Raw genomic sequence first — 14,360 nt, 5'->3', positions numbered from 1 at the left:
TTTTTTTTTTTAATGACTTAGACTTATAGAAGAAACCAGGATGATGTGTCTTATAGGACAGTCCATATTCTGGATGTTTGATGATTTCCTTGCAGTAGCTCAATGTTTTTTAAAAATATGTTTTTGAAATAGTGATCTACATGTAGAATTCAGGCAATTTTCAGAGTCAAATTCTGGATTTCTGGCTTCTTTTGAAAAACATCGAAAGATCAGATAGCACTGGGTCGGTGCTATTGGCCAGTTACAATTTGTGGCACCACATATGGGCTTCTGCCTTTCAACGGGCACCCATGCTGTCTTCAAATTAGCACCCTGCTTTTCTCACCCATCTGTGTAGCACCTAAAGGCGCCTTAGTTTGTGACTACATCAGTTAAGGTTCTCCAAAGAAACACAGCCAATAGGAAACATACAAAGATTTATTTTTAGGAATTGGCTCACGGCATTGTAGGGACTGGCAAGTCTGAAATCCCTAACGTAGGCAGGATTTCAATGCTGCACACTTGCAGAATTCCTTCTTCTCTGGGAAAAACCTCAGTTTTTGTTCTTAAGACCTTCAGCTGAGGGGATGAGTCCACCCATATTACCAGGATAATCTCCTCTACCTAAAGTCAGCTGGTTGTAAATGTTAACTGCATCCACAATATAAGCAACATCTATCGAGGGCTCGATCAAACAACCAGCTGGACACCATAGTCTAGTCAATTTGAAACATATAATTAACCATCACAGTAACCGTTCTAAAACCAAACGTATAAATGTTGGTTTTACTTTGCTTTCTTATCACAAAGCCTTTTTCTTCCTTCATGTTAGTTTTCCATTGTTGTGTGGCATGGAAAGTTTAAGCCCCAAAACTTGTGGCTGAAAACAATACAAATTTATTATCTCTCAATTTCTGCAGGTCAGCAGTCTGGACACAGTGCGGCTACATTCTCTGCTCAGGGTCTCATTTGGCTAAAACCAAGGTGTCGGGTGAAACTACACTCTCATCCAGAACTTTGTGGCCTTTTCCAAGCTCTCTGCTTTTTGGAAGAATTCATTTCCTTATGGCTGTAGGCTGAGGTCTGTCAGCTAGGAGCCGCATTCAGCTCCCAGGGGTCACCCACATTCTTTAGATGTGGCCCCCTCCATTTTCAGGTCAGTCAAAACACATCAAATCTGTCTCCTGCTTCAAATCTCTGCCTTCTGCAACTGGCTGGGGAAACACAAGCAATCAACAATAACAAAAAAATCTCTCTGTTTTTAAAAGTTTTATGTTGGGGCACCCGGGTGGCTCTGTCTGTTAAGGGTCTGCCCTCAGCTCAGGTCAAGAGATTCCCTGCTCATTGGGGAGTCTGCTTTTCCTTCTTCCTCTGCCCCTCCCCCTGCTCATGCTCTCTCTCCCTTAAATAAATAAAGAAAATCCTAAAAAGAAAACAAAAAGAAAAACAACTTCATGTAATTAGGTCAGGCCTACCAAATAATTTCCCTTAAAGTCAGCTGTGCCATATAACATACCATAACACAGGAGTAAAATCCATTAATCATAGTCTTATTTATTTATTTATTTTTAAAGATTTATTACTTATTTTAGAAAGAGGGAGTGGGGAATGGGCAGAGGGAGAGAAAGAATCCTAGACTCCTTGCTAAGCATGCAGCCTGACACAGGGCTCAGTCTCACAACCCTGAGATCACAACCTGAGCCGAAATCAAAAGTTGGACACTTAACTAACTGAGCCACCCAGTTGCCCCATAATCCCACATATTTATTACACAGAGCACCTACATGGAAAGGAGAGGTGCAAAGGCTTGGGCGCATGTGAGAAAATGCCGACCACATACTTGTTGAGGTTATTTTCAAAATGGTTATACTCATATTCACAGAAAGAACAGAATCACAGGGAGCTGCTCAAAAATCAACTGATGAGCAAAACCAGTTTCCTAATTAGTACAAGAAGGTAGCGAGTAGCTGAGCCATGCCTTCCTAGACAGGATCAGGAGCACTTTTAAATAGAGCCTTGCTAAACTATGCATTCTCATAAAGTGTAAAGGGGATCTCCCTTTGTTTCTTTCCACAAACCTTGCCTTCAGAGTAAGAGTTTACTCATCTCTTCCCATTCTGAGCTTTATTGGTAGCTTCTTGTAAAACCAGTCGCAGCTACACCCAGCCAAGTAAGCATGAAAGACCTATGAAAGCAAAACCAGAAACCAAACACACTCCTTGGCATCACGTTTTGAAAATAATCATGAAAGGGGGAAGAGGGAAAAGATCCCAGACAGGAGCCCACAAATGCGTGTGTTAATCTCAAAGGGCCTTATGGTGGTAATTCAAATGTCTTACACTCAGTTGCTATCTGGTGTACAGGAAAAGTGGGAAAGAAAAGTGAAAGAGGCAACATTGAAGAATGGATCAAAACCCCAAATTCCAGATAAATAGAAATGATGATTGGGCCACAAAAATGTGCAGTCACACTTCTAGGCTTTATCTTTTTATAACTCCCTCCTGTGTGTTTTACAGATCATTTTATAATAAGTCATGCATTCGTCTGCCAAAAATAAAAAGCCCAAAACAAAAAACTGACCTATTCACAGAGCAGCAGCAGACACACATTTATCAAGTCTCCAGTTTATATAGAGTTCAGCACTGGTTACACTGACAGTCTTTGCCCCAGAATATTTCTCCAAAGACCTTTACAGGGAAGTTTTAAAAAGAAAAAGAGATGCCTCCATTCGCTTATTTGATTTGTCTTTCATTAGAAAACCTGGGGGGAGGGGCACCTGGGTGGCTCAGTGGGTTAAGCCTCTGCCTTTGACTCAGGTCATGATCCCAGGGTCCTGGGATGGAGCCCCACATCGGGCTCTCTGCTCAGTGTGGAGCCTCCTGCTTCCTCCTCTCTCTCTCTGCCTGCCACTCTGCCTCCTTGTGATCTCTGTCTGTCAAATAAATAAATAAAATAAAATAAAATAAAAAAAGAAAGAAAGAAAGAAAGAAAGAAAAAGAAAACCTGGGAGGGGGGAAAGCAAAACTCAGACATCACTAAGTGAGAAGACCCATTTTTTTCCTTGGATCCAATTTATAATCCTACCCAACAGAGAGGAACCTAAACCTTAAAAAAAAAAAAAAAAAGAAAAAAAAGAAATCATGAATGTTGCTAACATTTATCTTTCAACCTTATTTTATAATGCATGGCACTTTGGCATAGACTTGGCAATCTCCCGAAATGAACTGCTGGAAGTCCCCTCAGGAGAGCTTTTCCTCAGTGAGGAGCTACAAATGACACCTCACTTGAAGTGACTGTGATCAGAAGAATTTATAAGGAACTGAAATATTCTCATGAATTTTAATGTTTAACTTAAGCATTTCTTCTCCAAGCAAAATCTAAACAGAAACCTTGCCAGATACCTCTGAAAGCCAGCAGAACTAATAACGCAATCTCCTGTCAAGTGTTTGAGATACAAGATTGAAAATAATGATGTCTCTCTCAAGAGTTTTTAGGCCCAGGATTCCCTGCCCCCCACATCCCAACTTCCTGGGGGAGCTTTCTCTTTTATATATCCAGGATGTTTCTTATTATATTTATTTAATAATGGAGAGTGGGGGGCATGAATGACAAAGGAATAACTATTTGGCTTCCTTGTATGTTGCAACCTAAAAAGAAAGACAAACATGGCATGATGAGGCAAAGGCTCAAACATGTCCAAGGCAAAGGCTGGGAGGAGCAATAGTCATTCATCATTCCTAACCCCTAGAAAACCCTGAGTAAGGGTCTAGAAAGAGAAGCTGTGATTTGTTTAGATGTCACAGTTCAGAGTCCCTGGAACCAACTTCCTTGTCTCATCTATAAATTAAAGCTCCTTTCATCACCCAGATTTTATTTTAGGGGAAGGTAAGAATGAGACTATAATAAACACATGTCTTCTTGACAACATAAATTATAGTTCCCAGAAGTTTCCTTCATGTGTTCCAATATTATCATTACCACTATTTACCACAATTGCATGTAGTCCCCCAGAGATGTCGAGAAGAAAAGCTATTTAAATCAACACCTCCTACAAAGTAAATAACTTCTCAGCTCACAGTTTTCATCCATCCAGCATTTCCTTCTTTTCTGTAGTCTCTCCTCTCCCTCTTGACTAAGGAAAATTAGACTCTCTCTTCTCATTTAGCATTAGTTTTGTATGGGTTCTCACTTCTTTTTCTTCTCCCCTACACCCATGGCAGTTGCGTATCCGACAGGATCCCTTTTATGAAGACATTTGTCTTTGACTAAGACATAAAACAAAGTGTGTCTATGGTGTTGGGTTTGAGACTAATAAGTTAACGTTTTCAACCTTGCCTGAACTATTGAGTTAGGTAATCCATTTGGGGGCTGTACTGGACAGCTCATGAATAATAAGTTAGCAGCATCATCCCAGACCTCTATACTTTAGATGCCAGGAGGACCTCCCTCCCCCAGTGTGACAACCAAAAATAGCCCCATATGTGAAATGTGTCCGGGAGAATAAAACTGTCCCCAGTTGAGAAGCACTAGATTAAGTCAACGAGAAAAGAAACATAAGGCATAAGGCAGGGTCCCTTTGCTTCAATAGTTTGAAATCTTAGGGAGACATAGAATGTTAGATAAAGATGTATCCTCAGAAATGATCTTGATCAACTCTCCTTTGTGTGTGTGTGAATAAAATATGTGAGACACAGAGGCATTGAATGACTTGCTCAGTGAGTTGTACAACAGGAACACGGCAGAACAAAGCAGCATATCATTGTATTTGTGTAGACTGCACTCATTATGAAAATCTAAAGAAGGGAGAGAGCACAATGTTGGTTGGCAGTGGCATGGAGGAAGTAGGACTGAGCCTCATATGAGGAGCACTTGAAAGGTGAGATAAGGGAAAGGAATGCTCGGCATGCTGTTGCATGACCACAGTATGAGCAAAGGCTCAGAGCTCAGGAGAACGTGGAACATGGGAGGAATGAGACAGAGACTACCCTTGAATGGCGAGAGGTGAGGTTGGAGAGGTAGAGTGGGTCCGAATTCTGGAGGCATCTGATTTCCTGGATTAAGTCCCAGCTCTGATCCAGAGCCTTCCAAAAATTAATTAATTAATTAGTTTATTAATTAATTTAAAAAAGACTTCTGACATCCTCTTGGGGAAGGCAGAGAAATGGAAATACACAAAATGGGAGTCAAGAGATCTGTGCTCTAGTCTCAGCAATTCACTGACAGCCCAAAGACTTGGACAAGCCCCTTTATTTCCCCAGGTCTCAGTTCCTACATCTTTAAAATGAGAGGGTAGAACTGGATGATCCCAGAGGTCCTTTCCAGCTCTCACATTGTATGATTCAGTGAACACTCACCCCTCAAAATACCCCCATGAGATTAGACCCACCTGCTCTCACACTACTGGCTAAAGAGCTTTTTGTCACTTGCCCTCCTATGTCTCAGCAGCTCCCTGAAGAGAGCCACGAAGTGAGAGGGATGTAACTTCTGGCCTGACCCCACATCACATCCACATGTGAACAGCCTGACTAAAGAAATGTGCTGAAGTCCCAAATGTTCCTGATTAGTTGCAGTTTTTTCTGTTATAACATAAGGCCTGCCATTTCCGGCCCTGATTTTTGCTGAACACATGATTGCAGAGTTGACTGGGTTCAGGAAAAAAATAATGTACAACAGCTGAAGAGCAAGTGAACAGAGAACAAGTCATCTAACAGACATTATCACATCACTTAGTAAACTACAACAAAGCCAGAAAAGGGGATTAATGATGTTTGGCATGGTAAAGGCAACCAAAGAGAAAATGCAACGAATTTAAAACTTCTGTTTAAGGACAGCTAAAAAAAGTGGATAAAGTTATTTGCAATGTCTAAAACCAATAAGGGACCGTTGATTAGAATATATATGAAATTTCTGAAGGTCAGTAAAGCAATTTCAGTAGAAAAATCAATAAAACCCAGAATAAGCAAGTTCCAAAAGATAAAAACCCCCAACACTAATAAGCATACCATGAAGATACTCAAAATAAGGGTAATCAGAGAAATGGAAAATTGAAGGAGTGCTAAGATACTCCTTTACGCCTATATGGCTAGTTAAAATTTAAAAGCTGGATGATGCTAAATGTTGGCAGAAATGTAGGAATTTCTAAATACTGTTGGTGGGAGTATGAACTGGTACAAGTAGTATGGAGAGCATTCTGACAGATGATCAAACGAAGTACATTCATACTTCTCGGTCAACATCTGTATTAGTTTCTTAGGGCTGCCTTAACAAAGTACCATAAACTTGGTGGCTTAAAACAACAAAACTTCATTCTCTCACAGTTCTGGAGTTCAGGAGTCTGAAATCAAGAGATATATTCCCTTCAGAGGCTGCAGGGGAGAAAACTTCCTTGTTGGTTTCAGAGTCTAGTAGCTCCAAGTGTTCCTTGACTGCCTAATTTCAATCTCTGCTTCTGTCTTCATGTGGGCTTCTTCTCTTTTTCTGTGTCTTTTCTTCTGTCTCTTCTAAAGGTAACCAGTCAATGGATTTAAAGCTCACCCTAATCCAGTATGACCTTGTCTTAATTTGATTACATATGCAAAGACTCTATTTCCAAATATGTCACATTCACAGGTTCCAGGTAGATATGATTTGGCGGGGATGTTAGTCAACCCAGCACAGTTCACTCTCTGGTCCCCCCAAGTGTTTGTCCTTCCCACATGCAAAATAGATTCAACATCCCAATCCCAACATCTTCCCAAATTTTAACTCAGTCCACTATCAACTACAAGTTCAAAATCTCATCTAAGTATCATCAACTAGAAAAGTTCTAAATCTTGTCATCTAAATCAGGTATGGGTAAGAATGGAAGTATGGTTCATCCTGGGGCAAAATTCCTCTCTACCTATGGATCTGTGAACACTAGAAAACAGGCTATCTGCTTCTGAAATACAGTGTTGGACAGTTAAGGGATAGACATTCCCACTCCAAAAGGAAAAAAATGAAAGGAATAAAGGGGCCACTGGTCCCAAGAAAGTCAAAACCTATTAGGGCAAATTTCATTTTCAATTTCAAGCCTGAGAATAATCCTCCATGGGAACACTATCCTCTGGGCCTGCAGTGATCCCACCCTCTGGCCCTCTGGTGACCCTGTCCTCTGGGCCTACAATGGCACCTCAGAGTCATTCTTCCTTTTTCTTGAAGGGTTGCAAGTGTTTGTAGTCAGGTAGTTCTATCAGCCAATTCTGTCTGTCCTGTAGAATTTTGGAAGTCTGAGAGCCTTCTCTAATGTTATCCCATCTCTCTTCTTTTCAGTCCAAGCTGGTAGTGTTTCTCTAATCTAACATTTCCAAAAGTCTTGTGGGTCTTGGTACATGTCACATGGGTTCATGCCATTAGACAAGAGGGTTCTTGTCTGTCAAGAAAGACAGCTCTTTCCTGTCTCTTATCCCAGCTTCTGTTGTGATAGCCAAGTGAATCCATGAGTCACATGGCTAACCTCTTCAGCAAAAAGTTATCAGCCAACACCCTTAGCCTACCCCCTAGAGCACACTTCCCAATAGTGAAATTTCCTCATTTTAGTGTCCTTTATAGCCCAGGTAGACTGAGAGTCTCCCCAGTCAGAGTGCTGGTTCCTTTTTATTTAATAGTTCCTTCTTCAGCTTATCTTTCTTCTCACAATTTACCATAAACAGCAAGGGGAAACCAGGCTGCACCTTCAACGCTTAGCTTAGAAATCTCTTCAGTTAAATATCCAAGCTTATAGTTTACAAATTCTGCTTTCTACATGACAAAGAAAACACAATTTGATCAAGTTTTCTACCATTATATAACAAGGATAACCTTTGCTCCCATTTCCAGTACATGTCCCTCATTGCCTTCAGAGCTCTTGCCTGAAGTACCTTTAATGTCCATTTTCCTAACGGTATTCTATACATGGCAATATATGTATCCGCAAGACCACAGATGCTTTCTCCACTGTGCTGCTCATGTCCTTGTGAGTTTCTCACCAGAATCTAGACTTTATTTATAATGAACCTTAAAATTCTTCTAGCCTCTGTTCATTACCCAATTCCACAGCCATTCCCACTGTATTAGGTGTTTATTATAGCATCTCCAACTTCTAGGTCACAAAATCTGTGTTAGTTTTCTAGGGTTACCTGAAAAAGTAACATGAAATTAGTGACTTAGTACAGTGAAATTTATTCTCTTACAGTTCTGAAGCCCAGAAGTCCAAAATCATGGTTGTGTTCTTCCTCTAAAGGATCTAGGGGGAGAATCCTTCCTTGTCTCTTCCAGGTTCTGGGGGCTCCAGGTGTTTGATTGGCTGCATCACTCCAAGATCCACCTCTGTGTTTTCTTCCCTTCTATCTCTTACAGGGATTTTTTTCATTGATCTGGGGCATGCCCACCTCTATAATCCAGGATGAGCTCATCTTGAGCTCTTTAATAATTATATTTCCAAAGTCCCTGTTTTCCAAATAAGCTCCTATTCACAGGTTCTGAGGGCTAGGATGTGGATATATCTTTTGGGACACCAGCCTTCAACTGACCACAACATCCCAGAGAAATTCTCACCTTGGTTTATGTGGCTATAAACCAAGGGTATTCACTGCAGCATTGTTTGTGGTAGTTAAGAGGTGGATGCCCACCCTAGGGCAGTATGTAGATAAAATATGGTAGATGCTGGCTGCGTCAGAGACACTTACAGCTCACTGACTACCCATGGCATACCCTATATTTCCCAGTTGCAACACAGTTGGCTAGGGTCATATTACAGTTTTGATCCATGTGCGGTGAGTGGCAGTGACTTGTGTTCCAAACTGAAGAACATCATAGTGGGTATGAATTTTCCATGCCCTCTCCTTCCCTGCCTCAGCAATCCTAGGAGGGATGTTCCTAGTGTCATAGCTATAAAATACAAGTGGTAGGGACCCCTGAATCACAGCTTTGAAAGAGCTGCCTGGACAAACTGCCAGACCCCATGGGATTCTGCATGAATGAGAAACATATTTTTATGTGTTACGCCCCTGTGATTTTGGCGTTGTCACTTCAACATAGCCCAGCCCACTTTGAATAATGTGTACACCATGAAATACTATCACCTCTTAGGAGCAACAGATTACAAATATATAGCCCCACAGACAGGTCTTAAAAACACAGCGCTTAATGAAAAATCAAGAAAGAGAATGAGATAAAGAGCATAATATCATTTACAAATTTTGAAAGAAATGCGCACAAATATGCACACAAAGAACATGTCCACTTTAAAAAAAAATACAATTAAATTGGGAGTCAGGGAGAGGAATGAAACTGAGATAAGGAGGAAATCAATCCTTCTATCAAATGAGGGACTCGCCAGTTCTTATTACAATAATATGCCAAGATCTGAGGAAGATGATTAACCAGACACACTCCTCCTCAGGGCCAAAACAGAATCTGGGGTATGCTGGCCTAGGGTGCTGCCCCAGGAAAAGAAAGAAGAGAAGCTTGGGGTCTGCTGAGAGTAAAGACGTGAGGACAAGAAAGCAAAGAGCCAGCTAAGGAGCCTGAGGAGGAGGAAGAGTTAGAAAAGATAAGAAGGTAAATAGTCCAGATGAAGTATAACAAGACCCTGACAAAGAGCACAGCTAGGAGAGTAAAAAGGAAGGTGTAGATAAAGGAGTTGGACTAAATAAAACACAATTAACTCCAACCTGTCTGCCATGTCCTACAATACAGCTCTCTTCGTCTTTTCTTGACCCACAACTCTCTAGACAGTGGTCTCTCAGACTTTTTCAAACAGTCTCAGGGGCCAGACACTTGCAGTTTCCTTTATCTCAAATAATTACCTACCTCCCACCCCGACTTTGCATGGTTCTTAACATTCAAGTAGCCTCTCTGAGAGACTCTTTCTCTGACCACACTTCCTAAAGTAGCTTTCCCATCACACTCTCTCCCATTCCTTTTCTTTCTTTATAGCCTGCTTGTTGCCTGAAAGTAGAATTATCTCTTCACTATCATCCTTCTCCCCACAAAACTGCAAGCTCCATAAAAGCAGGCCTTATCTGGTTTTTTCATCATTGTAGGTACAGTGGCTGGAACAATGGATGGCACATAGTAGGTGACTGAGAAGTTTAGCCCAATTTATAGGGTGCACAGAACTGCTATTGACAACTGAGATAAGAATGGGGAGAAAAAGGAGATGCTTTGAGAAATAGACAAGGAGTTTGGTTTTGTAAATGTTGAGTTTTGAGGAAGCCCATGAACTATTCAGGTGTAGCTTTCCAACAGGTCATGAGTCAAACACTGGGAGAGATCTATAGATCTGAGGGCTGTTGGCTATCACAGTTGAAATTGTAGAGGAAGAGGAAAGTCTTTTTCCTCTACCCTCTTAGGTCCATTGACTGGAATCCTGAGAATTAGACTGACAAAAGACAGATTGACAGGAGAAGAGACATGCAAATTCCATTTGATGTTGAGTTTTATGTAACATGAGGGCCTTCTTAGAAAAGATGTGAAGAACCAAAGAGGTGGATAGGCCTGAAATCTTATACATCACTTACAACAAAGAATGATAAATTGTAGAGATGTAACAAGACAAAGGAAAAGGTTTTGGGGGCTTCTGGTGATTGCAAACTGTGGGAAAGTAAATATAAAAAGGAAGTTAATGGAAGATAAAGGTTATCCCAGCTAAGTTTTTCATGCAGATTCATCTTAGTGTCGACTTTTCATTCTTCTTCATGGCCACAGATCTTCCCTAGCAGAGGGGACTGGCGGCGGTTTTTATTTCTCAGGAGTTTCTGCTTTTAGTTGGATGAAAGAAGCTCCAGAAAGGTTTCTTTCTACATCTGTTGAACCTCAAATGTCTCTAGCTCAAAATAACTTTTGTGCCAAACTGGCATATTTTGGGGTGATATATTCTGATTCCCTTCTCCCTATGAGGAGAGATAAGGTAGTAGAAAAAGAGAGAACAGTACAGTTGAATGAGGTCATAGTATACAATGCTTGAGCCCCACTCGGGAACCTAGTGTCAGGATCCATGAGATATGGTTCTGAATTCCACTCCTAAGTGAAAAATTATAGCAGCAAGACTACAGCACATTTGCCCATTGTCTGGCACATTGGGACAGATGCAATCCCTGCCATCCAGAGAGCTTATGCTAAGCTAAACATACCATATATGCTGAAGTTCAGGGAGGCACAGCTGGGTCCCTGGAACACCAGTCTGACGCCTCCGCTACCTAAAAACCATTGTTCTGTCTTGGAGTCCCCCCAATAAAACCGTCTTCTCACCTGAGGCTCCAGGGGCTGAAATACTGCTGGAGCCTGGGAACATATCACTTTTTTTTTTTTTTTTAAGATTTTATTTATTTATTTGACAGAGAGAGATCACAAGTAGGCAGAGAGGCAGGCAGAGAGAGAGGAAGGGAAGCAGGCCCCCTGCTGAGCAGAGAGCCTGATGCGGAGCTCGATCCCAGGACCCTGAGATCGTGACCTGAGCCGAAGGCAGCAGCTTAAACCACTGAGCCACCCAGGCGCCCCGGAACATATCACTTTTGAACAGAAAGTTAACTATAATATTCAGATCAAGATGGCCTTTAAATAATCCATATCAATCACAGGCTTCTTACCTGGCAGTTCTAGATTCAGGGAAAGTTGCCCACGGACTCACTGAAAGAAGAGGGGAAATGCTAAGCCTTGGGGGTAAACCAGTTCTCATCCCTGGTTGCATGCAGAGTCATCAGGGGAACTTTAAATACAGCCATGCCGCCCAAGTCCCTCCTCAAACCAATGAAATCAGATGTAGGTAGTTATGTTGTGAAAGCACTACAGGTGATCCTAGTCAGTCTTGGATGAGAAAAAAATGTGTTTGAACTATAAGTACGTGTCACTGGAAAATTTTCCTTTCTCCCTCCACGTCTCTCTTTCCTGGAAATAGAAGACATAAAAGCAATCTCAGCATGTATGCCTCACCCAGGTCAGACCTGGGTGATCAGCACCCCTTGGAGCTCTGCCCAAGAGTGGTGGTTGAATGAATTAGTCACCTCCCTGTTCCCCAGGAGGCACTGGGAAAAAAGATCCACTGGGAACGCAGAGGGAAGGAGAGAGAGTGGATCAGTTCCCAGAGACAGCTCGATAGCTTTGGTGGCTGCTGACTTGTTCAGTTGGTATTTCCCCCTCCTTCCCCACCCTCTTTGCCATGAAGCATGATCTTAAGACCTCTAGATCCCACCAGTAAGAAGACCAGGATTAATTTTCAGACTTCTTTAAAATAATGAGTGCTTTAAAATCCCGGTAGCGGGAACCATACTGGCTTCAATTCTGTTATTAATGATAATTAAACAAATGATAATTAAACAAAAGAATTTGACCAATGATCCACCACTGCATTCTTTCTCAAAGTCACCTGCTTAGTGACAGGACACATTCCTAGTTGTTCTCCTATTTTTCCAAATAATGATTCTCTCTCCATTGCTGTGACTGCTCCTCTTCCTCCTCATACTAGCCCCACACTTTTCTTGGGGCACCCCTGAGGTATCTCTGTGTGGCTATAAAGTTCCTCAGGACAGCTTGAAGCATAATTCAGCCCTATTGCCTCATTTTATAAGACTGAAAATTGAAGTCTAATAGGGTGAGTGATCTGCCCAAAGTCATAATTAGTGACAGGATCAAGAGTAGTGCTCCTATCCAGAGTGTCATCTGCATTCACTGCTTCACTCACCTTACCACTAACTTGGACACAAAAGGAAAAACAACAAAAGGTATCCATCTGGAAGATACTCTTTCTGTCCGGTCTTCTAAATCCTTGCTATTCAAGATACAGTAGTGTAGTGTAGGCCCCACCGGCCTAGTAAATGAATCAAAATCTGCATTTTAACCAGATCGCTAGGTGATTCTAAGGCACATTTAAATTGGAGAAGTACTTTTCTAAATTAGCATTTAGATATGCATTCACACAGAAATGCAAGTACTTATTTAACACACACAGTATAAACCAGAGTGATAGCTAGTGAGACGGTAATTCTACCAGAAAAAAACAAAATAACAACAACAAAACCACAAATAGAATATAATAATCTTAAAAATTTTAGAAATAATGGTAAATTAAGGTATTTAGTTGGATACCAATGATACAGATGGATCCAATAGCCTGATTTCCATCTCAAATAATTCTAGACTTAAATACTGTACTAACTTAAAAAATAAAAATTTAAACACTCATTATCCTGGTATTAAGTGCATGTGTCAAATTCCAATGTTCCCAAAGCACTCTTCATTGCAATTCAAAGCCTCTGCTTTGAATCAAAACCACTATGACATAGGACTGAGTCTGTTTTGAGGTCAAGGGCTGCACACCAGTTTCATTCTGGCAATTGTAAAACTCCTGGCATGGAATAACCTCACTTCCCTAGACCAATTTCCTTGATCTTGTTGCTGTCAAAACATCGATTCTGGTATAGATTCAAGCAGGCCCAAAGCACACCTGATGTCTGCCAACTTTTCTTTCCGCTTTTTTATTAACACTGAGTTTCACCTCAAGAGTTTTGGCCTCTCCTTGTTTCTTGGCAACAGAGCTTCCAGAGAAAGTGCAAGAGCAAGGGCATACACAAAGACCGGAACAGAACAAAGGCACAGAGGATAAACGCATACACAGTGAAACACAAAACCTGTGAATGGCAGAATAATGGGCTCTTTGGTGAAATGAAAATATTTATCAAACCCCAGGCATCACAGCTCCTCTGCTCACTGCTCTAGCACTACTTTTGTGTGCTCAGGTGATGGCCTTTGTACCCATCTAGGGGACTCTAATTGACTGTTGATTGTAAATAAGGTCAAGTGCTAACTCATGGAAGTGAAAGCCTTTAGAGTAAATATACTTGGGAAGAAAAGCAGTACGTGTACAGAACAGTAATGTCAGTGCCAGCCCAGATGTGACAGCAGCCAAGTGAGGGACAGAGATAAAACGTGTAACAGATCTTTAAGGGAAAAGCCCAGACTGGAAGCAAGGAGGAAATTGTCTTTTCCTCTTTGCAGACTGGCCTTTTTACTTCTCTGTGTGCATGAGAGGTGGAAAATGGCTACCCCACAGCTTCCAAGTTTACGCATTACAGATCTCTCATGGTCATGACTACAAATTCCCAATAGAGAAAATGACTGCTCTGATGTGGATCAGGGGATCGCCCCTGCACAGTCAGCTGCCGCCAACATCTGTTAGCAATCCCTGACTGCCTGTGCAGGGGAGAGGAATCCATTCCTACAACAGGGAGTTTACTATACTGGCTCGTGAGCTGAACATACACCCCAGCAGATATTCACAGGTGAGACAGATGCAGTGACAAACGCAAGTGTCAGCCAACAGCAGCACCAAGTTCAGGAGTGGCTGGCCGGGCTGGATGGAACCCCACTGTCAAGAGTCACCCACA

The 14,360-nt window shown here is 41.6% G+C and overlaps 1 long non-coding RNA gene across 1 annotated transcript in view; it reads right to left on the bottom strand.

Annotated features, from left to right (window-relative positions):
* Positions 1–11,692, bottom strand: part of LOC309845583 — a 62,190-nt gene extending 50,498 nt beyond the window's left edge. Inside the window, exon 1 of the long non-coding RNA XR_014301352.1 lies at positions 11,568–11,692. This is a non-coding gene — a long non-coding RNA (uncharacterized lncRNA). The remainder of the gene's footprint in view (positions 1–11,567) is intronic.
* Positions 11,693–14,360: the final 2,668 nt, after the last annotated feature.

Source organism: Mustela nivalis, assembly GCF_964662115.1.
Source record: "Mustela nivalis genome assembly, chromosome: 12".
Lineage (NCBI taxonomy): Eukaryota > Metazoa > Chordata > Mammalia > Carnivora > Mustelidae > Mustela > Mustela nivalis.
This window is presented reverse-complemented; position numbering and strand designations above follow the sequence as displayed.